The sequence below is a fragment of the Zootermopsis nevadensis genome, unplaced genomic scaffold (assembly GCF_977971745.1).
Source record: "Zootermopsis nevadensis isolate Lab colony 2312 unplaced genomic scaffold, Znev_1.0 Znev_ptg000022l, whole genome shotgun sequence".
Classification (NCBI taxonomy): Eukaryota; Metazoa; Arthropoda; class Insecta; order Blattodea; family Termopsidae; genus Zootermopsis; species Zootermopsis nevadensis.
The window spans coordinates 6,855,060-6,880,523 of NW_028259154.1; the positions used below are offsets into that span (position 1 = coordinate 6,855,060).

The window sequence follows — 25,464 nt, forward strand, 5'->3', positions numbered from 1 at the left end:
TTTCCGAGATCTTTGGTTTTCGCCTGTCCATATTCACTCATGTTTCATCTAGCGACGAACAATGCGCCTGTCAGAGGCCGCTGTTCTACTCACCCGACCGCAACAATAAATATGAATTTGTTAACGATGTTAAAGTAAAATCGTGGAATTGTATAAAGAAAATGTTCCTATAAAAGGTAGCTGTTTCATTTTTCCGTGTTTGTCTTTTGTGACAGAAACATTAATTAATTAATCATGGACCCCGGGACAATCTCTTTGTATTCTTAGGCTCCAGTAAGCATTATTATTTTGTGGACACGTTTAGACTCTTGCTTGAGGTCTGGAGATACAACTATTGTCACCAAAAGTCAGATGAACTCACGATTTAGCAGAGCTTCTCGGCATACAGAATATGTGGTGTGATTAATCGCAGTGCAGACTGAAGTTAAAATATAGTCCTCGAATCTGTATTATTTCGCATGTGGACGAAAAGTTGCTAAAAATGTAACAAAATGGTGTAATCAAATGGAATTAGTCGTTTTGATAATTAGTTTTTGAGACGAAGAATAATTTTGTCATAACACAAGCAATGAAAATAACTTTTATATCCATGAACTACGTTAGGATGAGTCTCGTCACGAATTCTTAGTGCACAATTATCTCGGAATGTTAGAAGTACACACTTTTAACATTCTGAGCAGTTTATGTAGGAATTGGGTCGACCAACTCTACCGAAACCTGAAATGAACTTTTAATATAGATAAATTGTGTAAACTATGTAGCTGAGTATCATGACAGAATGGCTGCCTAGAATGACGTTAGAAACCACTTTGAACTGAAATGTAGTTACAACTAAATTTTGAGGACATTGAAGTATAAAATATTATGAAAATTACAAGACAATTTTGCCTGCTTTCACTTTTGAACCTACATGAGAACACTCAGGTAGCTGAAAACGTATATTGCGCATGCCTCTTTCTTTCTCCAAGTGAAAATTACCATTAAAATTACGAAAATTAACTCTCATAGTTTCATCTGGGTGTGAAACTGAATTCCCATAAATCTATCGCTGAATAAATTGTAATGTTTAATGATGAACATTTCGTAAGAAGAGTTTATTTGTATTTAACGGTGCCTACGAGTACAGGCTTCTTGGATGATAAAAGGCTTCTCAGTTTGCTTTCTCTCATTGAAACTTTCTTTACTAAATAATTATATCTCGAATCTCTGCTCAGTAACCTTGTATCAAGGTTTAACATACTCGTAAATTTACAAATATGCGGTTTCATTAACATAGACTTATTTGACAGTCATAGTAACACAGCAGCGTAACACCAGAAGTTGCCTTATTTCACTTGATGAATTGTGTGACTTAATTGCAGACTCTAATATAATTGTATCTTTGGTTCAAGAATGACGTTGTGGATGATTTGTGGCTTGTTGGGCCCTGTAGACTGGTAGAAGTTTCTCGGCTTTTCAGAGATTCTTGCTGCCTATTTCGAGAGGGTAATCGGGGAGATTAACATCTTCCTGATTGTAAATTAATTCCGCATACCAGATTATTCTGATTTAAAGGATCATTTATGTCAATGGAAATTGTTTTTCATGATATGAATAGTGTTGTTCTCATTTACTTTAGTGTCTTAGAGCCAAGAAATGGCATGTACGTGTTTCAGTGACACTAATCCAAGTTGAGCTAAACGCGTGTGTTCGGAATACAAAGTTAAATTTTCAACAGCTTCTGGTTTTCTGCCTTAACAATCTGCTCGGAAATTGACGAATGTGCAACTTTCGGATGTAAATTCACCTTCCTCCAGCTGGTAACAATACAAGAGAGACGTATCACTCACTGTCATTCACAATATTATTCTGCTGTATCACATATCACAGGTTCCATAATTGTAGTGTCTACCGTGACCGGGGTGATTCATCATTTTCTCACCGTTCTGATTTGTATCGCCTGATACACGCTTCAAAATTATTTTTTTAAGGCATGAAAACTTGTAAACCCATAGTAGTTGGGAAAAGGAGGTGCACTGTGAAAGGACGTAAAACCAATAAACCATTAATTCCATTTCGTGTTCGTTGCATCATCTATCATCAGCAGCCCACCCACTTCTTTACATGAACAAAATCAATCATGAAAAGTTAACATCCCATAGTTACGCTTCATGCACTGCAGGTTCATATGCTAGTTGTTGTTCACCAGCGAAACTAACAGAGTTACGGTTTTTAATAAAGTAAACATTTGGTTGCAGAAATGTCTGGACGGGGAGTGACGCTGGAGAAGAATGACATTCAACACAAGCGGAAAGAAATTAACAGCAGCGGAACCACCCGCCTGACATATTCTGAACAGCGGCCCAAAAAATGAACGAACACAGCGATCCAGTGTTAGTTTTGGGCTGTGTCAACATAGGGGGAGGACAATGTTTTAACTCGGGAAGGTTTAACAGAAAAATGACTGGGGCTTGTTCGCAAAACGACCGTTCGTGAGTGTTGAAGCCGCTTCACTGGCTATTCGGTATTAAATGGATTAAATGCGTGACGTAATTTCTTTGATATAATTGTATTTTATCTATCAGTAGTAATTTTCAAACCAGATATTTTTTCATAATACTCATTAGGGACACGTAGGGTAGAGGTGTGTCGCTGTAATAAAATACACGAACTTGTGTCCCGGAAATTTTAAAATGCCTCTTATTCATAAGGCGAGCGCTGCAGCCATGCCCAGACTTATAGAAAAATACCTATACTCGACGCACATAATATTTAATTGTGTACTTCAGTAATGTCAGCGTGATTGCCGAGTAAAATTTTGAGGTGGTTAAACCCTAGAAATGATTCCTGACTGCCGTAATTTTTTAGGGTTATTGTAGAAAGTGCGTAAATGGGGTGAGTGGAAATGTTAACATCTGCCTTTCATAAGTTCTCTCATTGTCAGACAAAACATTTATGTATATGATGACCCAAAATCCACTTTGTTTATAAATGTAACTCTCGCCAAACAGCTAATATGATCTTTTATCACCGATTTGCACAGCTACAATAATAATTTTAAAGCATTGAAGTAAAGTGCAAATTTAATACTGTAATAATAATGTAGACTCAGTCAGTAGAGTAGACTTGCTACGGGCTGGACGGCCGGGTTTCGAATCCAAGCTGTGGCACAGATTTGTCTCTTGGCCATCACGTTCCGACCGGCTGTGGCCGTAACCCAGTCGCCTGTCCCATACATATCAAGGGATCTTTTGCCTCACCTTGAACCCAACCTAACCGATCTTGAAACTTCGTACATGAAAATCTTCAAATTGTGATGTTAGGGACAATGCATATTTTTAAAGTGAATGACTGCTGTAACACAGACGACAGAACAATTTTACATCTTTTATAATGTTTGATTAGAATTTTAATTCCTCCCACATGTCGCTGAGGACCCAGAGCTTTTCCATCGGTTCGCGTAAATTTCTTCCAGTGACACGTTTTAAATCATTAATTGAATAGTTGTTCCTCTACTTCACTTTTTTAACTAGAATTAAATCATGACAGTTTCGGGAAACCTTTGTCAGCCTGTCGTTAAATTAGTTAAATAATAAAGTACACTATACCACTTAGTTTCTTAATTAACCCTACTGAAAATACATTTAAATAACCGCAGAGTATTAACGTGAAGTATAAACGATGGAATATGTTTATTTTGAACATTAACCCCTTCAGAAGGAAAACTTTTTTATATAATCTATGTGTGTTTCACGTTGTGCATTTTCCACTTTCCTGCTCAGTTTGCCTTCTGGCGTCCACACTTTCAGTCCACGGTCTGCCTGGGTAAGCCTACGGCGAGCGATAGAAGTGGAGGTTTGGGGATTGGATTTCTCGCTCATCCCCACAATGTACGGAACATAGGCATTGGCTCAAATGGCGGATATTGATTTTTTTAGATACATGCTTCAACTGTAAGACCCCCTGTGTGGTTCTTTTGTTTTTCTGTTTCCTCTTATTATGGCTGGATTTAAGAAAAGTGAACAGAACATGTAATAGAAAATAGGGATTGAAAATCGAAGACGACTGCAATGAAATAAGAAGGAAAAAGTTTGGATGTGGGGCAGTAACTTACGAGGTGCGATCGGAAAGTTTCCAGACTGTGTCAATAGAGGGCGAACCGGATGTAGTACGAGCTTCTGCCTTTAGGGGGTGCGGCCTACATTCATAGTGAATCAGTGTGCCAGCCGGCATCATCGAATTAGCATTTATTTCTTAGTTACGGGCGTTTTGGTAGTGCATTACACCGACCCTCCTGCGATTTCGGAATAGCGTGTGCATCAAATTTTGCCAAAGACTCGCCAAAACGGATACGGAAACCTATGAAATGCTAAAGCAAGCATTTGGGGAGTCCGCAATGGGTCGTGCACAAACGTTTGTGTGGCATTCACGTTTTAAAAATGGCCGAACCTCTGTCGATGATGACGAGCGTTCTGGACGACCATCTTCGAGCACAACGCCCGAAAATGTTACGAAGATTCGGCAGGCCATTCACGAAGATCGACGTCGTACCATCAACGACTTGTGCGACATTGTTGGGATAGGCTATGGGACCTGTCAGCTGATTCTAAAGGAAGAACTCCACATGCGACGCATCGCAGCCAAGTTTGTGCCAAGGCTCCTGTCTGAGGACCAGAAGCAGAATCGACTTCTCGTTTGTCAGGAGCTCAAAGATCTTGCAAGAACTGACCCCAACTTCCTTTCTAAGGTTATCACAGGTGATGAAAGCTGGGTTTACGGGTACGATCCGGAAACGAAGCAGCAATCTTCACAATGGAAGAGCCCATCGTCACCACGACCGAAGAAGGCAAGACAGGTCAAGAGCAATGTGAAGTCAATACTGATTTGTTTTTTCGACCAGGAGGGGATCGTCCATAGGGAGTTTCTTCCTGCAGGTCAGACGGTCAATGCTGAATTTTACTGTGGGGTCCTGAGGCGGTTGCGTGAACATGTGAGACGGAAGCGGCCGGCAAAGTGGCGCAACCACAACTGGCTGCTGCATCATGACAACGCGCCAGCGCACACCGCCCTCAAAAGTTCGGCAGTTTTTGGCCTCAAACACCATGGCCGTCATCCCGCACCCTCCTTATTCGCCGGATTTAGCTCCGTGTGACTTCTTCCTCTTCCCAAAGATGAAAATTCAGCTAAAGGGAAGGAGATTTGAGACGATAGAAGAGATTCAGGCAGAATCGCAGATGGTGCTTGACAGGCTTACAAAGAAAGATTTCCAGGGATGCTTCCAGGCTTGGCAGCGGCGCTGGGATCGTTGTGTTCACTCCCAGGGGAACTACTTCGAGGGTGATGGATGAATTTAATACCTGAGATAAGCGCAGTCTGGAAACTTTCCGATCGCACCTCGTAATCGCCTATGCCATTTAATTCCTGGCGTTTTAAACTTTCAAAGGACTAATTTAATCTCTGCGGAGGTACCGGGGTTATTTTTACTACGCGATTTTCTATAGGTCGGCGTCTTACATGAATGCAACTATCGCATAACAGCAGAGATGACTGTACGCATCAATTACATGGAAGAATCGCAGTCTATCGCGGGGACCAACGAATTGCCGATTGTAAGTGTACAAAATATATTTTTAAATACCCTTTACTTTATTTACGTTATTTCACAACTTTAAATGTAATCTCATTATATTACTCGTTAATGTTTTGGTGCTGGGAACGAGTGTCATTGCCTTCCCATTGATTTACATTATAAAGAGTTTCCATTTACGCCGGTTCGTCCAGGAACGCATCCCCGGCGTAAATCGAGGGTTACCTGTAATTCTTGCTGTGAGGACATGCAGTTAATTGATAGCAACTAACTCCATGGAACACAGTCGTTCTTGAGAAGCTGATAGTATGCTGAATTACTTAGGATGTTCCCTGCCTGTTATGGAAGCCAAACGTTCACTACTTTGTTTGCAAGGGCTTACCAACAGTCCCTATACTAAGACAGATGAATATAATTCAGACTCTCCAACACTGTTTCCCTAACATCCATTGTAATATATTACTCTCCCATCTGTGCCTGGATCTTCTGAATTGTCTCCTTCCAATCACATTTTTGTGCAAATTTCTCATTCGTTATGCATGCCTCATGCCCTGCACACAACTTCCTTATATATTCGGTGAAGAGTCCATACACTTCTATATTATTATTAGATGAATTAGGTAAATCCTGGAAGCCATATATTATAACTTGAAATCTACTTCCCAATCCTTAGTTGCTTCCTTTCATTCTATTATTCCTCAGACAAGTCTCAATTTCAAGTAATACAATGGATATCAATTAACAGATTCTGCTTACTATTCTGTTCCACTTACCTTCAACAATTTTTCTTCTCTCTCTAACAGAGACGATGTTTTGCTTGCAAACAAGGAGAAATGCCATGATCAAATTTTGAACAACTTTGGCTTTTGGGGGATGAACCAAGTCAAATGCTGAAAACTATCCAAAGTAACGGCAAACATGGGATAACTTTCAACATTCAATGCAGCTCATTCCTGGCTGCAAAAGCTTAATAAGATGAGGTGTCACTGTTTTGCGTATTTAAAATTACAGTGACTTATGCCACGTCCAATAACAATCACTGCTCTGAAAACATAAAACAAATGAGATCCTGTCTTCATTACAGTTTTTGTGATAGCGATGCCCTCTGATATGTGTTCACCATTGTTTATGTAATTTCAAGGTGCAAAATACTCCTGAGAAGTCAACAGTTGCTGTGCTAGTCCTGAAATTTCCCACATTTTGTGGAACCCGAAGGTTCATTTTTGTGTTCATTTGATTCCACAATTACTCATGGGGCAGATGAATCGAGTGTTCCCTTTGACACTTTGTGTTTATGTCCCTTTTAATAATAACCCGGCATTCATTCTCAGCCTGTCAAAGTAATATTCCCTTACATTATTCCAAAATAATTTATGAATTTCCCATCTTGCTAATGCCTGCTACCTGCTCCACCCACATCACTCTTGGAGAAATGTTTCTAGTATAACATCACAAACTGTAATCGGAACAGCCACTGCTTCTTTGTCACACAATGATTCAAAAATTGCTAAGATCCACTAGTGCATTTAAATACATAGCGTCCAAATAAAATATGTGCCAGACTTCAAAATTTTGTTAAACTTGTAACTATGTATAAATTGTGCTGTCAATTGGAATGCTTAATTTCTTGTTTCCTGAAACTCTCTCCCAAGAGGAATTTAACAGACCATTTCATATGGTAATAAAATGTTACAGAAACAGAGCTGCAGAATGAAGTCAATCTCATAAATTTGTTGCAAAACAAGCATAAAGATGCTCAGACACAGGAGAATAAGGAATTACAAGAAAAGCTCTCAGGGCAGGGAAGAGAAATAAGCAAACTGCAGACACAGTGTATGTAGGTTTTTATTCTATTATTGTACAAAGTTAAGTGTACAGATGATATACAAACTATGAAATTTTATCAATTACCATGTTACTGAAAATGGCCAGCTTCTGGGTTGTGCCATGTAGTCTGGTAGAAGTTTACCGACATTTCAGAGGTCTTTGCTGCCTCCATCATTAGGGCGGCCTCTGAAACGTCGGCAAACTTCTATCAGACTACACGGCGCAACAACCCAGAAGACAGCCATCTTCAGATTCACTGCCATGAAAACCTCAAATCCTACATATATATATACCATGTAACTGTAGTATCTTGCTTGGCATTTTGTTCCATTTACCCACAAAATGTTTTTGTAAATCTAAGTTAGAGATAAAGTTTTGCTTCTAAAGAACAAGAGAATTTACTATAATATTTTGAATAACTATGGCTCTCAGGAATGAATGTTGTGAAATTTTTAAACTTATCCAACTTTTGGCAAATATTTCAGTTGCCATTGTCACCCTGAAAGATGCCATTTCAAAGTCAGCTGTAATGTGGGATAATCCTAAATATATGACATGGCTCATTCCTGGAAGCCAGGTTTATAATCTTAACTCTAGCTACAAAAGCCTAACAAGATGAACTAACACGGTCATGAAATGTTGCAGTGACAGATATGAAGAATGAAATCAGATTTCAAAAATGTGTTGTAAAGAAGCATGAAGACACTCTTCGTGCTCAGATGGAATCAATAAGGAATCACAACTAGACATCCAAGCGGTCAAGAGAGATCAGAAATATAAATGTGCTCCATGCAATCCTGTCAATCACCACGAAACTACATATCTCTTTAGAAGTGCAGATTTGCTACTTAGCATTCATTCTGTTTGACTTTACTTCAAAATTTGTGCATTCCTCTGAGTTACAGATACAATTTTCATTCAAAAGAGAATTATCACTATCATATTTTGAGCAACTTTGACTTTACGAGAGGAACCATATCAAATGTAAGTGTAGCAAGTTATCCAGCATTTTGGCATAGATTAGTTGCCACGTTCCCCCTGATATAGACAATTGTATTGTCAGCCGAAACTTACTTAGTCCTTGGAGCCGAGTTCTTCCTGAGAAGCCTACAGTTGCTCAACCACTCAAGAAACTTACAGAACCTGAAGGTTCGTTACCGTATTCACAAGAGCCTGCCAATGGTCCCTGACCTGAGTCAGATGAAACCAGATGTGAGGCCAACTCCTCCTCACCGTAAAAATAATGACTTTCATGCTACATCCACCCCATAAAATCTGATTTTATCACTCTTGGAGAAGAGTATATATTATGACTTCAGACATTACAATTGGAGAAGTCATGTTCTTTTGCCACATTATGATTCAGAAATTGCTGGGATCAATGATGCTGCAGAGATGTGACTGCTATGATCACTGGCGAATTATATCACCAGCGAAATGAAGGCATGCACCAACAACTGAACATCCCGAATATTACGGACACCATAAATGACTATAGTAACTCCTGGTACCACCACATCTCTCGAATGGACAACAATTGCATCCCATACACAATAATGAGATACCAGGCTGAAGGAAAATGCAAGAAATGAAGACCCACGAAAAGATGGAGAGACCAATTACGTCTGGAGACAGAACAGGCTCAATAGCCTAAACCATGCTGTTTATGATGATGATGAATGATGCAGACAAGGTGTCCACATAAAAAAACCCACACTTCAAAACTTTTTTCACTTAAAGGTATACAGCAATTACGCTATTCAGTTTAACACTTAACTTATTGCCTGTTGAAATGCCTCACAAGAAGACTTTAACGGGCCATTTCATATGGTCATAAATGCTACAGTAACAGAACTGAAGAATGAGTTGGTATCTGAGGAACGTGTTGTGAAGAATCATGCTCACAGAGAGGAAGATAAGAAATTATATGAAAAGACATCAGACGAGGCAAGAGAGTTCAGCGAACTCGACACAGAGAGTATGATTTCATTCTATTTATGTAGTAAGCTGAAGAGTACAGACTATAAAATTCCTCAATATGAAAATCTCTCAAAAACCATGTGTCTATAGAAGAGAAGATATTCTGCTTAGCACTATGCTCCGGTAACCTTTAAAATTTGCTCTCAACTACGACTCAGAAATTATTTTTTGCCATCAAATGAGAAGAAACATCACTATCATACATTTAATGACTTTGGTTTCAGTGGATGAACCATGTCAAATGTTGAAAACTATCAAACAGTTTGCAAATATTTCACTTGCCATATTCATCCTGCAAAGGCAAGTACTTTTGTCAGCAAAAACTTGGGATAATATTCAACATCTAATACGGCTGATCCCTGGATGCCACAGTTATAATCCGAACTGAATCTGCAAATGCCTAAGACGAACTGTCACATTATGTTACGTAGTTCAGTTTTTAGTGATTTACATATGCCAGGTATACTACCAGTGAGAACTCTGTAACTTAACAGAAGTCAATTATTTTGTGCATGATGGCGTGTAGTGGCAATGATGCACTGTGTATTTCACATTTTCAGTGTAACTACTTCGTAAATAGTTGCTGCACTTGTCAGAAAGTTTTGAACCGTTCATGGAAACTAAAAGGATCATTTCCGTGTTCAACCATTCCTCCTGTAATCCATGATTAGACAGATAAATGAAGGTTTCCCTTAGACACTTTGGGTTATGATCCCCAGCCCGTGACAGTGGTATTTGTCTTAAGTTCTTCAAAAGTAAATTTATTAAGACTTTCTCATCTCTATCACCTCATCCCAATTGAATGAGTCACTGATGAAGAACAGTATTTATAGTATGACATCAGGCACTGTAATTGGAAAAGCCACTGCCCTTTTGTGACAGAATAATTCGGAAATTGTTGGGATCTAATAATTGAGACAAACAATGTTCAAAGAAAGTGCCCCCTTTATTTCAAACCTTTGCTCAACGGTAGCTACCCATTGTAACAATTACACTGTTCAACAGCCAAAATATATCGGAGATGAAACTAACCAATTTTTACTAATTTTGAGCTGCTTAACACCAAAATGACATTCATTTTGTATGATTGGTTCGCATTTCGAAGATATTCATACCAAGCTGTTTCGCTCAATTTTCGTAATTTTCAGAATTGTAATAGACTACTTACTTCAGAAACAGCCTGTACAAGGGCGGAGAAGGTTTTTCTGCTTCCTGCAGGTCTAGTCAACATCCCTAAGGGATGTTTAATAAATTGGTTCAGTTGTCCTTGTGGTTCTGTTTGGCAAGCAAGTGTTTTGTGGAGTGCGGATTTTGTGTTTCACTTCGTCTTAGAATAATTATGTAGTGAACAGCAAGAACGCCGTGAGTACTTAAATGAGATATTTGTAACACTAAAATATACAAAATGTCGCAAAGATGTGTCAATAATCCTAACAAGTTTTGTTATATCTGTGGAGAAGTTACTTTTAAATCACAAAATCGAAACTTGGCCCCCATCGTTAAGAAAGCGTCCCACCTTTATTTTGGTTGCAAAGTGGGTGACATGGACAGGGCATGGGCACCCCATATTTGCTGTCTGAAGTTTTCTACAAATCTACGTGAGTGGCTAAAAGGAAAAATGCAATCTATGCCCTTCGCTGTACCCATGATGTGGCGGGAACCGCATAACCATGTAAACGACTGCTACTTCTGTAAGATTCCTCGTGTCATCGGCATAAACAATAAGAAAAAACATGCTTTGATCTATGCAAACAATATTGTCCTTGAACCACTGGTAGATAAAAGCAAAATAATACTGCCAGCATTGCACATTAAATGGGTTTGATGAAAAAATTTATAAAAGGAATGGAACGAAATGGTACCTCTTTCACAAATTTCCCCAACTAAGTGAAGCTAAAATCAAAGAAGGAGTTTTCGTAGGTCCCCAAATAAGAAACCCGATTGTTGATGAACATTTTGTTGACATTTTGACGGGAGAGGAGAAAATTGCATTGGAATCCTTCAAGTCAGTTGTTAGGAATTTTCTTGGAAACAACAGGGCGCCAAACTATAGGAAATTAGTAGACACATTCTTGACAGCACACAGTAAAATGGGATGCAATATGTCTCTTAAAATGCATTTCCTCCACTCTCACTTGGACTTTTTCCCTGATAATCTTGGATCGGTTAGTGATGAACATGGCGAACGATTTCACTAAGATATTTCTACTCTTGAAAGGCGTTATCAGGGGAAATGGAGCGTATCAATGACAGCTGATTACTCCTGGTCGGTGGTAAGAGATGCCCCTGAAGTAAAATACAGAAGAAAGGCCAAAAGACAAGGTAGCTGAAATTTTTTAAACATTTGCATATCATATGGACGAATTTATTGGTGACATTTTACAAAGTATAAAATATCTTCAAAACGCGAACTAACTAAACTTTTTTATTGTCATTTTCGAATTTAGCGGACGAAAATACATAAGAATTGATTAGTTTCATTTCCGACATATACAACTCATTAAAAATTTGTTGTCTAGTGTTATTACTTGTTCAAATATCACACACGAGGACTTCAACAGACCAATTTAAATGTTCATAAATGTCGCAGTAACAGATCTAAAGAATATGTTGTGGAGAAGCATGAGGACATTCTTCATGCTCACAGAGAGTGGAATAAGGAATTACATGAAAATACTTCAGAGCATTCATTGGAGGTCTCCGAAGCCAAGACTTACGGTATGTAGGCTCTTACTGCACATACGTGTATGTATGTACTACATTTGTGAGCACAGACAATAAATCTCTGAAGTCTGAAATCACATGAATCACTGTGACACTGCTTCTCTCTTTAGATGTCTAGATATTCTATTCATCACTCTATTCCAGATATCTTCAAAATATTTTCTTCTATCTGTGTTCAACATGAAGTTTTGCTTCCAAAAAAGAAATAATGTCACTATCATATTTTGAACTGTGGCTTTAGGGGCCACCCCAGTGGACATTGCCTTACTGAAGGCACCTGAGAGCAGGACGGGGTGGTTTGCATGCTTCAAGTAAGCTGAGGGCTATGCCTGTGGTAGCATAACTACCAGTAGGGTCACCCAAGTCAGACAGGCCTCAGCTGAGAAGCCACCTTGTAAAAAAAATTGTCACGAAGCCAAAAGAAAGAACATGCCCAACAGACATGGAATGAACTTGTACACAATTTACGATTAGTAAGTCAGAATGTACTAAGCCTGCACAAAATAGGCCCTTTGCTAGACTCAAAGAGCAATTGGCCGAATTGTAAGCTAGGAGTCAAAGCTCTCCTGGAAGATGGAAGTGTAATGATATAGATTCTGGAGATCATACAAATCATTTATAATGACCATGACTTGCATGAACTTGGAACAGGATTTGTGGTTTCACGGCACTTGAGACAAATGGTTTCTAAATTCATACGTGTTAATGAAACATTGTGTGTCCCGAGGATAAGGTGTAAAATGTTAAACGTATCACTTATATGTGCACATACTCCAGTAGAAGAGGCAGAGGAAGAAATCAAAGATAGATTCTATATGCCATGAAGATCATGAAGAGGAGCAGATTACGGAAGAGGACGGACATCGACCACGCGAGGACAGAGCGTTTGATTCTTTCGGGAGTGAAGTGGCTGATGTCACTCTATCAACCACCCGAGTTGGAAGTATTCATTTTAATATGAATATTAGGTCATTCTTTCAACGTTTCTTTCAATGGATGGGACGTTGTTAGTTTACAGAATTAGCAAGAAAGATTACATCAATAGTAGGATGGTGCATATAATTCTATGACAACCCGGCACTTGAAGTTAATACTTCTATTAATCCTGTAGCAAAATTCCTATAGGTATAGATTAAAGATGTATCATAAAGGCTGTTGAGGAGGATATTCAGTCCTAGGAGAGAAGATGATGGGGTATGGAGAAAACCAGGATAGGGTTCAGTGGTGGGCTATGGTTAATTCACTGATGAACCTTGGAGTACTGTAAGCCATCTAGTTAGTTAGTTATGGATTCTTTCAGAAATTGCAAGGTGGAAGCAACACCATTCAGTATGCAAAAACAAACTTATGCAAAGACATTAGATTGCTGATGTCTTCTGATGACTCTCATGTGCTCTTGAAAAGTGAATTGTGTCTTGTCATAAGGAGAAACGTTTCCAGCATAGTAAGTACAACTTAATCTCTAACTTCTCCTTGACGTCCTCAAATATCAGCTTACTAAGATGTTACATTAAAGTCACGATCGAGTCCTAGTAGTGACAAAAACCTGTGTTGCATTAGTCAATTACAGAATGAAGCTATATCTCAATTCTCCCACGTCTTCATAGCATGGTGCTTAGTTAAGCATCACAGATATATTTACAATGTCTTTATAACTTTAAAAAAACTGATGCTTGTCTCAACTTAAAATTATTACACAGAATGATTTACACTGCCTGCAGTATCTTATTCATAATTTTCTAAAACATTTATCATTTGAAAGTGAATTGTTGTATAACCTACCAGTCTCTTCTCACATTTCAATAATTTATACAAATCTTACATTAAACATTTTTAAGTGTGTTGCTTAAATTCACATCTCAAGACCAAATACAGATAATGATGGAACAGAGATAATTCTGTGCACATAATCCTCCTGTAAATTTCAAACACGAAACGCGATTTCGTGTAGGCCTACATATAGCAGCATCCTTCATCTCAACATAAGCCTATCACAAAATAAACAGAAAAACAGTGAATCTGGATTCAAACTCACCTAAATCTTTCCTTCCATAAAAGTAAGTACACATCAATGTAACTAAATTCCATCATGTCGACACTACTGCAGAACGGTATAATTCGTCTCCATGTCTTCACTGTATCTTCTATTCAAGAATGTTGTGTGCATATTTATATTGTAATCAGTGACTCAATGTTTAACAGCAGAAATAACCCTTCATAATAACACGTTTCATATTGTTTTAACATAATGCACACTGCAAGACTCTGGAATCTTCTACTCCACAAGACATTGAGAATTTTATGTAACAAGCGATTGCGCAAACACAATTCATATTTACCCAATTCTCAACCATTTTTAAGCGTTCGCAAAATAGAAGCCAAGACAATAAATATACACAGTCACTCCAATAGTAATCTGTATCACAGTTGCCACACCTTATTACAATGAAAATCACCGACACTAAATAAAATCTATATTTTATTACAACATAACAATCTTCCAACGCCACGCTACCAAGTCAGGAGTATTAACGGATGTAACTTTGCACACACTAGGAACAAAGAGCATCGTGCCAACCAAAGAGAACCAAAAGTACATATTTAAAATATCTGCCATAAATTAGTTTACTCTCTGTACTCAGTCGATTACTTCTTATTTTTTCAGAACAGTACATTGTAAATGAATCGTGAAATAATTCTTAAAAACGATCTTCACTCTACTAATTTCATGGATTGTATGCCTTCACACACGAGTGACGCTCGGGTAACAAAAGTGGTGCACCAAACTGGAAGTTGGTGAACCTGGCTGTATAATACAAACGTAAGATGGTGATATGCCGTAAGTGCTCGTGTATTTTTCAGACAGTCCTACCCCATGGACTCATTTTTCCATCTAGACACAAAGATTAAAATATGAAACACTATAATCTTAACTGTTGCTTGGTATAGGCCAATATTAAAAAATATTTTAGGGAAGTAAAACGTGGATTGGACTGATCTGGTGCAGGGTAGGGACTGGCTATGAGCTACAGCAAACTAAATAATTTTCATAAAGAGAATACAATACCTTGACTAGCCGAGCCTATTACCAGCTTCTCAATGACTGTGCCCTATGGAGTATTTTACTTGTTAAATATACAAAAGTATTTTTTTTACTATTTTATTACAAATAAAAAACAATTGAACTCATATTTCCTTGGTTGTTGCCAATTTGAACCTCATACAAATGATATCCAACCTTATATACAGTCTTCCTCACCTTTAATATTACAGGAATAGGTTAGTTAATGTCAAGGATGGACATGCTAAATCAGGGTTGAATGTGGTTTTGATGAGAAGTAGAGGTATCATCATGACTGGTCCCTTTTCTATTATAAACAGAATGCCTCTTAAAACTGGATACTCTTGCCTGTTAACTATCACTTGAATTAATACATTTCACCATACAACTAACTAACTAACTAACTAGATGGCTTACCGAACCCGAAGGTTCATCACCGAATTAACCAAAGCCCTCCACCGGACCCTGTCCTGGGCCAACAAAATCCAGTTTCCTTCAACTCCTATCTCCCATAGATCCCGCCTGAGATTATCCTCCCATCTACGTCTAGGTCTCCCCAGCGGTCTCTTCCCTTCAGGTTTCCCAACCAGTACCCGGTGCACACCTCTTGTCCCATCCATGCGCGCTACATGTCCCGCCCATCTCACTCTTCTCGACTTAATCACCCTCACAATACTGGGGGAGCAGTACAGATTTTTAAGCTCGTCATTGTGCAGTTTTCTCCACGCCCCATCGTCTTCCCTCTTAGGCCCAAATATCCTCCTCAACACCCGATTCTCAAACACCTGCAATCTGTGTTCCTCCCTCTGAGTGAGAGACCATGTTTCGCACCCATACAAAACAACAGGCAAGATTATTGTTTTGTATACTTTAATTTTCAGGTTCTTAGAAATCAGACGGGAAGACAAAATATTTTGGACTGAGAAGTAGCAAGCATTTCCGGAATTTAGTCTCCTCCTAACTTCCTCACAAGTATCATTTTGATTTGTTATTGTTGTTCCCAAATATTTGAACTTTGTAACCCTTTCAAAGGATTTATTAGCTACCCTAAGATAATTTTGCCCGCCTGTCTTCTGATGACGAGATACTAACATGTACTTAGTTTTTTCTGAATTTACTTCCAGCCCCACTTGTCTACCAGCCTCTAGTAAAACTTCTGCGTTCCTCTTTATTGTATTTATATCGTCCCCCAATAAATTAACATCATCAGCATATGCCAATAGCTGATGTGTCCCGTTCAATTGCAAACCCTCCTGCCTACCTTGGACCTTCCTGATGGCGTATTCTAGCGCAAAGTTAAAGAGCAAGGGAGACAAAGCATCTCCTTGTTTTAGACCGTTCTTGATGAGGAATGTCTCAGATACATATTTACCTACTCGAATTTTGCTGCAGGTTTCATTTAAGCACATTTTTATTAGACCCACTAGCTTCTTTGGTATACCAAATTCAATAAGAATATTATATAGCACTTCTCTCTTCACAGAGTCATAGGCTTTTTTGAAATCTATAAATAACTGATGTACAGTCCCACCGAACTCCCATTTTTTCTCTAGTATCTGACGAATGCAAAAGATCTGATCAATCGTTGATCTGTTTCGTCTGAACCCACACTGATGATCCCCAATAGTTTCATTCGCATATGGGGTTAATCTTGCCAAAAGAATGTTGGATAGAATTTTGTATGAGGTTGATAGCAGCGATATTCCTCGGTAATTACCACACTCAGTCTTGTCCCCCTTCTTATAAATAGGAATAATTATGGATTCCTTCCATTGATGTGGCATCTCTTCCTTATCCCAAATTAACTGAATATTTCACCATACAACACACTCATAATTTATCAAATACAAATAAATGTTCATAAAGCTTAATGTACTGCAACCTCAAATGCCTCAAATTAACCTGACCCAATTTTTAAACTGCTTGCCTCAGTTTATTTATAAACTATTCATATAATTTAATTTCTCAAAGTTGGTTCCAAAATTCTTTTAGTCATAAATATGACTGATTCATGAAGAGACACTTGCTTTGTTTAATAAATGGTATCCAAACATGTGTAAGTTTAAAAATCTTGGAAGACCACAGCTTCTAAATCACCCTTCTCAGTTTCTGATTTGATTTAAAATTCCTCACAACTCACTGGAAGATTTCAGTCAGTCCCTTCTACTTATGAGGCTTCACCCCTCAGAGAACATCTCTGATAGGCTGGCTTCTCACAATGTACACTTTTGACTGTTGAAATCAAGGAAAGCCCTTTATCCATTTTCCTTTAAGTATAGTTTAGCCAGTCTGTCACAGTTGAATCAAATTGCAGGTCCAACTTGCATGCAATGAGTTCATAACTGTGTGTCCTTGACTGCTAGCTCTGTGCAATGTATACACTTTATAATCCTATATAAAAATATCCAATAATAATGAGTAACAAACAGAAAGAAACATGATCCTGGAAGAACTCATACTCTTCCATTCAATACATTCATCAATGCATAAATTATAATGAAATAAGTATGCAATAAAGGAAAGGGTGTTATGTTCGTGGGTTGTCACCATAAGACACATGTTACAGTGATGACCAAAGAATCACTACATTTAGACACTGTCTTCCTGAATCACCAGAATTACTGAAGATGCCTGTAATTTAAACTTGTAGTATATTGATATATGCCACTTGAAAAAAAGGGCTTCAAACTCGTTTCTTCAGAATGATAAAAAATCAAGAAATATTATACTCCTTCATAGGTAGGAAACTGTGTGGAGATGCAACTTGCCACATTGTCACAATTACCACATATCTGATATTAATACAATCCTTACAATAACTAAATTCTGTCAAATCTGTAAAGGTTGCACATCACTTTTATATGCATTCCTTGCACAATGTATAAAATGCTGAGTTTGTGACCATCCATCTGTTCATGTTTGTTCTCCAAAAGCTGGCTCTACTTTGCAAAATTTCAATGATTTTGTATTTGGGTTTTTTCTAAAACTCCTGAGCGATTTTAATTTTGGTCAGAATTAGTACCCCAATGTGCATGAAGCTGACGTCAAACTAAATATTTTTTTCGATGAATCACCATATAATTTTCTGTACATAACCAGCATTATCATATTCATAATTTTCTCAAAACCAGTTGGTTATAAAAGTAAGTGTTATCTTTTGGAACAAAACTAAAATATTAAGTATATTAATTTACAGAACTGTTACTAGTGCTTTTATTGAGAAATGACTCCTTGGTACAGGATCTTCTTAGCATTGGTATTTGGTTGTTCATATTCTTTGTTGTCAGTGAATCTGAAAGATCATTACTGTCATCACAAGACCGAATTATGGGCTTGTTCAGTGTAGTTCACAAATTCAAGGCCAAGGATAACAAAATATTTCAGTCAGAACAGTCAGTCCCAGTTTCAACACAGCAGAGATATATTTTCTTTTCCACACACACACACATGCACACACTTTTTTTTACCACACTCGCCCACTATTTTCTAGTTCTGGTGTGGTGTTACAGGTGATCTGATGCAGCAGTTAGTACATGGTCCCATAGAGGTGGTAATTGGGCTGAGTTTTGGAATAGGATGGGGAATTCTTTTGATGTTCATTCCTCATAAAGATGATGTAAGTATTCATTATAATCTTCATGTCATCCACAATAATAATATATTTCCCTGTCTTGATGTTTCACTGTTGAATATTAACCTTCTGATAGGTTATGTTTCACTTGTCAATATTCCTGATTTTTGTGGTGTCTGGCAACTTGAATGTTAAAGAGTCTTTCAAAGGATACCAATTTTATGGTCAATTAGAATTTTGAGATTATGATCTTTTGAGTTAATTTTTCACAACACAGAGGTTATGAGTGCTTCATTCTGTATGGCAATACTGTTTTTGTTTATAGTTATCAATAGAATAAATGCAAGTAAATACTTTTTTCTGTCTGTTAATACTCTATATCAGGTTAGATATCAACAATGCTTTTGAAGATATCTGTCTTCTGGGTTGTTGCGCTGTGTAGACTTGTCAATGTTAACCAACGTTTCAGAGGTCATACTGCCTCCGTCATCAGGGCGAGCGAGGGTAAGCCTTGTCACTCATTCACAATCATAAGGTAGGACAAGAATAATTATGCATGCAGTAAAGCTACAGTAACTGAAAAAACTAAACACAGCAAAATATATACAACACATGATGTTACAGAAACTTGTAAAAATGTAGCACTTAAAAAGTTAATAAGTTGATTATATTTTAGCTGTCAAGACTTTCCAGTTTTCTGTTGAAACCTAAGATTTATCTCTTTTGTTTTCAGTAAAGCCAGCCTTGTCCTCAGTACAGTTTGCATCATAAAGTAAATTATAAATGCCCTTAACAATGTTGTATGTACTTAATTATTTTTTATCCCGAATGCAAGTAAATTTTGCCAGGTCAGGAGGCTTGCGTGCTCAAGTGACCCTTAGGGCTATGCGGGCCGGAGCTTCAGCTCATGGTAGGGTCACCTAAGCTGGACAGGTCTAAGGCAATGAGCCAGACTAAGGGTGATACCCTTGTCCTCCAGGTTGGGGGTTGGGTGTGGGGCAAAGAACTCCACCCTGGAAAACAATTATTGTTATGATACTCTCAAAAGATATAAATACCTGTAACTCACAATGTAGTCAGTACATTTATTCTCCCATATTTCTTCCTTTGCTGTGGAATTTCTTTAAACATGCTCTGTGTTATGATATCCTGTATATTTGGCACATTACAGAATTATTCCTCCATAACAATTAAAGACATACAGGTATTTATATCTTACATTTGAATAACAGTGAGAGCTTTCTTTTATTTATTAATCAAAAATGACAACATACAGAAAAACTGACAGGTTTACAAAATAAAATTATGATTTGAGAATTAACAACTGTGCTTTGTACTGACAGTTTTATGTTCCATTCAGTGACAAAGTTACATCACCACATATGTCAGTGTTGGTCACATGAATGGGTCAAAAGTCTGTATTATAAAGGCTTATTTTATATATGATTTCAAGCTTTCACGACGAAGTAACTCACTAAAATCTTCTTAGGCGATCAGCCACGTCAAAGGTTTAAACAATAAAACCGACATTTCAGAGACCGTCTTTGTCCCCATCATCAGAAGCCTGATGATGGGGATAAAATTTAATCTACATAATTTTGGTAATGTGGCAGAAAAATCTTTCTTATGGTCATACAAACATTATTATAACATTGGAAGTTATAAAATAGTCAGGGATGTGGTAATGCTACCCAGACTTTCCTTGTGCCCTACTCCCAGACCATTATAATATTCCTACTCAGAACCACTACTAATTATTGGGTACAGGCCAGTGGGAACTAGTTGTCACAGCCAAGCATATGACTTTGATTTGTCTTGTTTTGTGATTGGTGTTTGTCTGGACTGAGAATAAAGAAGATGTTGAATAAATAACCATTAGGATGAACAAGGATGAGAAAAGAAAAATAATGTATGCAAATGGCAGCAAGAGGAGTGCTTATAGGAGAATGGCATATTTCAATAGAAACACCAGTGGATGAAAGGGGGCATCATGCCAAATATACCACATTACATAATTCCAAAATCCTTTTGTGAAACATTTTGTAATTTGGTGAATATTTAATGAGAGGAACATAATTTTACATTGTACTTAACTGACAGTTGTTATTATTCAACAAAGTACTCATGCAAGTGATCAATAAATAGCCTGCTTATTGGCATCACAACGATTTATATGCAGGTGAAGTATCATTGTTACTTGTGTTCTCTTTTTCCACAACATATTTTTCATATTACACAATAAGTACAAAGGTGAATTTTATAACATTTGATACAAATATATAATTGTGTATAAAGAGTTTTATCATACTAAATAACATAAATTGTTTAAAACTTATCTTACTGAATATGGTTGGTTGGTGGCTAATGTCCCAGTCTTAACTATTGTGGGGGAGCAATGTAGGTACTCCACAGAGTGCCCCATGGACTTTGGCTAAACAGAATACAATTCAGTGATAAAGGCTTCAGTATTTAACAGCCTGACTGGCCTAACTAAGCCAGGAGATGACATTAGATTCTGATCTTGATTAGATTCCTGAGTGTAACAATTCATTAAATTTTTCTGATGATACTACAGACTTTGGAATATAAAGGACTCCCTACATTTAATTAAAATATGGTAAGTGGGTCAATATGACAGTTACTGTTTGAACCATCAGCTGTGGTTACAGTGTATAAGGATGAAATGATTATCTCAACATTTGAATTTCTACTGCATCTGGTTGTTATGACATATAATCTCTCTTACAAACCATAGAAAAACCAACAGAGCAACATAAAATTGTGTTTAAACAGATGAGTTTAAGGGGCATGCCTGGAAAAATGTTTACCTCTAACATTTAACCATTTTAATAATAAATGTTAAAAAATCCAAATGAACAGGAAATATAAAAATAGAAATAGTAATGGCTTTGTCATAGAATTTGCATGCTTTACCCATTGGAGGAGGCTGGGTAGGGCCCAGAGCCAGTTTGGACACACAAGCTAGAGGAAGAAATCCTCCAATCCTCTCTGATCATCAAGTCTGTAGTCAGTCACTACACTGACCTACCCTGGCTCTTCCTAGAGCAGTTTGCATGGATTGGGACAGGCTTTTCTTAATGATGCTCAGATTCACCCACTCTTTATCATGAACAATTAAATAAGAAAGAAGAATCAGCATCATGCCAACCGACCACATGTAACAGAGAGCAGATCCAATTTAAATGTTATTTGTATCAGGTACAGTTTTACAGTGGATGGTTTCAAGCATAAACTTATAAACATAACTCACAATTATAACTCTTTAACTTATTAATATAGTTCAGAGAGCAATTATGGTTAGTGAGAGTCATCAGACTTGACTGTTGGCAGCATTGTCTACTGTCTGTGGCACAGTTCTACCTAACAGGCGAGGACCAGCTATGTATATTCCCACTGCTCTGATCAGGGCAGTTATCAAGATAGCTACCGCAGATCATGTCAGAACTTGTGATGCTAGATCTAATTTGTTCATGTCCACTGGATCCTCCTTGCATGCAAAATCCAGAGCCACAGGACTAAGGGCAGCCTGAACAAATAAGTACTCATGCAAGAGATCAATAAATAGCCTGCTTATTGACATCACAACGATTTATATGCACATTAAGTATCATTGTTACTTGTGTTCTCTTTTTCCACAACATATTTTTCATATTACACAATAAGTACAGAGGTGAATTTTATAACAGTTGATACAAATGTATAATTGTATGTAAAAGGTTTTATCATACTAAATAACATAAATTGTTTAAAACTTATCTTACTGAATATGGTTGGTTGGTGGCTAATGTCCCAGTCTCAACTATTGTGGGGGAGCAATGTAGGTACTCCACAGAGTACCCCATGGACTTTGGCTAAACAGAATACAATTCAGTGATAAAGGCTTCAGTATTTAACAGCCTGACTGGCCTAACTAAGCCAGGAGATGACATTAGATTCTGATCTTGATTAGATTCCTGAGTGTAACAATTCATTAAATTTTTCTGATGATACTACAGACTTTGGAATATAAAGGACTCCCTACATTTAATTAAAATATGGTAAGTGGGTCAATATGACAGTTACTGTTTGAACCATCAGCTGTGGTTACAGTGTATAAGGATGAAATGATTATCTCAACATTTGAATTTCTACTGCATCTGGTTGTTATGACATATAATCTCTCTTACAAACCATAGAAAAACCAACAGAGCAACATAAAATTGTGTTTAAACAGATGAGTTTAAGGGGCATGCCTGGAAAAATGTTTACCTCTAACATTTAACCATTTTAATAATAAATGTTAAAAAATCCAAATGAACAGGAAATATAAAAACAGAAGTAGTAATAGCACTATCATAGAATATGCATGCTTTACTCCTTGAGAAAGGACCCAGTACCCATTGGAGGAGGCTGGGTGGGGCCCAGAGCCAGTCTGGACACACAAGCTAGAGAAAGAAATCCTCCACACCTGTCTGATCCTCAAGTCTGTAGTCAGTCACTACACTGACCTACCCTGGCTCTTCCCAGAGCAGTTTGCATGGATGGGGACATGCTTTTCTTAGTGTTATTCAGATTCACCCACTCTTCATCATGAACAATTAAATAGGAAAGGAGAATCAGCATCATGCCAACCAATGACATGTAACTGAGAGCAGATCAAATTTAAATCCTATTTGTATCAAGTACAGTTTTACAGTGGACATGTAAGATTTGAGGTTTTCACAGCAGTGAGAATAAAGATTTCTGTCTTCTGGGTTGTTGTACCAATGTTGGTAAATATCAACCAGATTACAGAGTGCAACAACCCAGAAGACAGAAATCGTCTTTACAGTGGATAGTTTCAAGCTTAAACTTGTAAACATACCTCACAATTATAAATCCAAACTTAATAATACAGGGTTATTCATAATTCCCTGACACATTACAAAAAATTGTTAGACTTGAATGATGCAATGGATAGTAACATAGGACATGCTGATAGAAAAAGGAACTTTCCAAGTTTATTTTACATACCTCATAAATGCTCTATGTGTCCGCCCTTTGTGACGCAGCAGATGTCAAGCTGATAATCCATTTCAGCCCATACCCGCTGCAGCATGTTATGATCGATTTGTGAGATGGCAGACATGATTCGTATTCACAACTCATGCAGATCCCGTGGCAGAGGCTGTACAAAGACCTTATCTGGAACGTATCTACACAATAAAAAATCACATGGCGTCAGGTCAGGTGATCGGGGTGGCCAACTAAGCAGCACATGGTCATACAGCATTTATGAGTTTTGTAAAATAATCTTGGAGAGTTTCTCTTTCTATCAGCATGTCACATGTTACCATCCTTTGCACCATTCAAGTCTGGCAATTTTTTGTAATATATCAGAGAATTATGAATAACTCTGTATAGTTCATAGAGCAATTCTGGCTAGTGACAGTCATCAGACTTGACTGTTGGCAGCATTGTCTACTGTCTTTGGCACAGTTCTACCTAACAGGCGAGGACCAGCTATGTATATTCCCACTGCTCCGATTGGGGCAGTTAGCAAGATAGATAGCACAGCTATAGTCAGAACTTGTGATGCCAGATCTAATTTGTTCATGTCCACTGGAACTTCCTTGCGTGCCAAATCCAGAGCCACAGGACCAAGGGCAGCCTGAACAAAAGTCACATATAAGGAAAAACGTATGATGCACAATTCACATAATAGGCTGGCTGAAAATAGAGCAATTTTTAAGTTAACAACAAACTGAAATGTTGTCGCAACAATAGATCATTCATATCCCTGTTGCAAGAGTACTTGTACGAGCACCAAGAGAAGTGACTATCTGGACAGAAATTAATTTTATATTTAACATTATAATAGCTAATATTTCCATTTGTGTCCTAATTTAACCTTTCTAGCCTCTCCCTGATTTGGCATTAATAAGGAGTCCATTTCTAAGGTAGGGATATCTGTGAGAAAGATTTTGTTAACAAACACCCCCCCCCCCTTGAAAAAAAAGGGCTTCAAACTCGTTTCTTCAGAATGATAAAAAATCAAGAAATATTATACTCCTTCATAGGTAGGAAACTGTGTGGAGATGCAACTTGCCACATTGTCACAATTACCACATATCTGATATTAATACAATCCTTACAATAACTAAATTCTGTCAAATCTGTAAAGGTTGCACATCACTTTTATATGCATTCCTTGCACAATGTATAAAATGCTGAGTTTGTGACCATCCATCTGTTCATGTTTGTTCTCCAAAAGCTGGCTCTACTTTGCAAAATTTCAATGATTTTGTATTTGGGTTTTTTCTAAAACTCCTGAGCGATTTTAATTTTGGTCAGAATTAGTACCCCAATATGCATGAAGCTGACGTCAAACTAAATATTTTTTTCGATGAATCACCATATAATTTTCTGTACATAACCAGCATTATCATATTCATAATTTTCTCAAAACCAGTTGGTTATAAAAGTAAGTGTTATCTTTTGGAACAAAACTAAAATATTAAGTATATTAATTTACAGAACTGTTACTAGTGCTTTTATTGAGAAATGACTCCTTGGTACAGGATCTTCTTAGCATTGGTATTTGGTTGTTCATATTCTTTGTTGTCAGTGAATCTGAAAGATCATTACTGTCATCACAAGACCGAATTATGGGCTTGTTCAGTGTAGTTCACAAATTCAAGGCCAAGGATAACAAAATATTTCAGTCAGAACAGTTAGTCCCAGTTTCAACACAGC

The 25,464-nt window shown here is 37.6% G+C and overlaps 2 long non-coding RNA genes across 3 annotated transcripts; one reads left to right on the top strand and one right to left on the bottom strand.

Moving 5' to 3' along the window:
* Positions 1 to 14,828: 14,828 nt before the first annotated feature.
* LOC110837738 (uncharacterized) lies at positions 14,829 to 20,925 on the top strand. Of its 2 annotated transcripts, none has more exons than XR_002545837.2 (4): positions 14,829 to 14,936; positions 18,668 to 18,774; positions 19,114 to 19,264; positions 19,463 to 20,925. It is a non-coding gene; the product is annotated as an uncharacterized LOC110837738 (long non-coding RNA). The 2 variants fall into 2 exon arrangements; XR_015536564.1 differs by having other exon boundaries at positions 14,833 to 14,936; positions 19,114 to 19,233.
* LOC147872977 (uncharacterized) lies at positions 19,965 to 25,326 on the bottom strand. Its single transcript, XR_015536563.1, has 2 exons — positions 23,743 to 25,326; positions 19,965 to 22,601 (listed from the first exon to the last, which is right to left on the bottom strand). It is a non-coding gene; the product is annotated as an uncharacterized LOC147872977 (long non-coding RNA).
* Between the last annotated feature and the right edge of the window lie 138 nt (positions 25,327 to 25,464).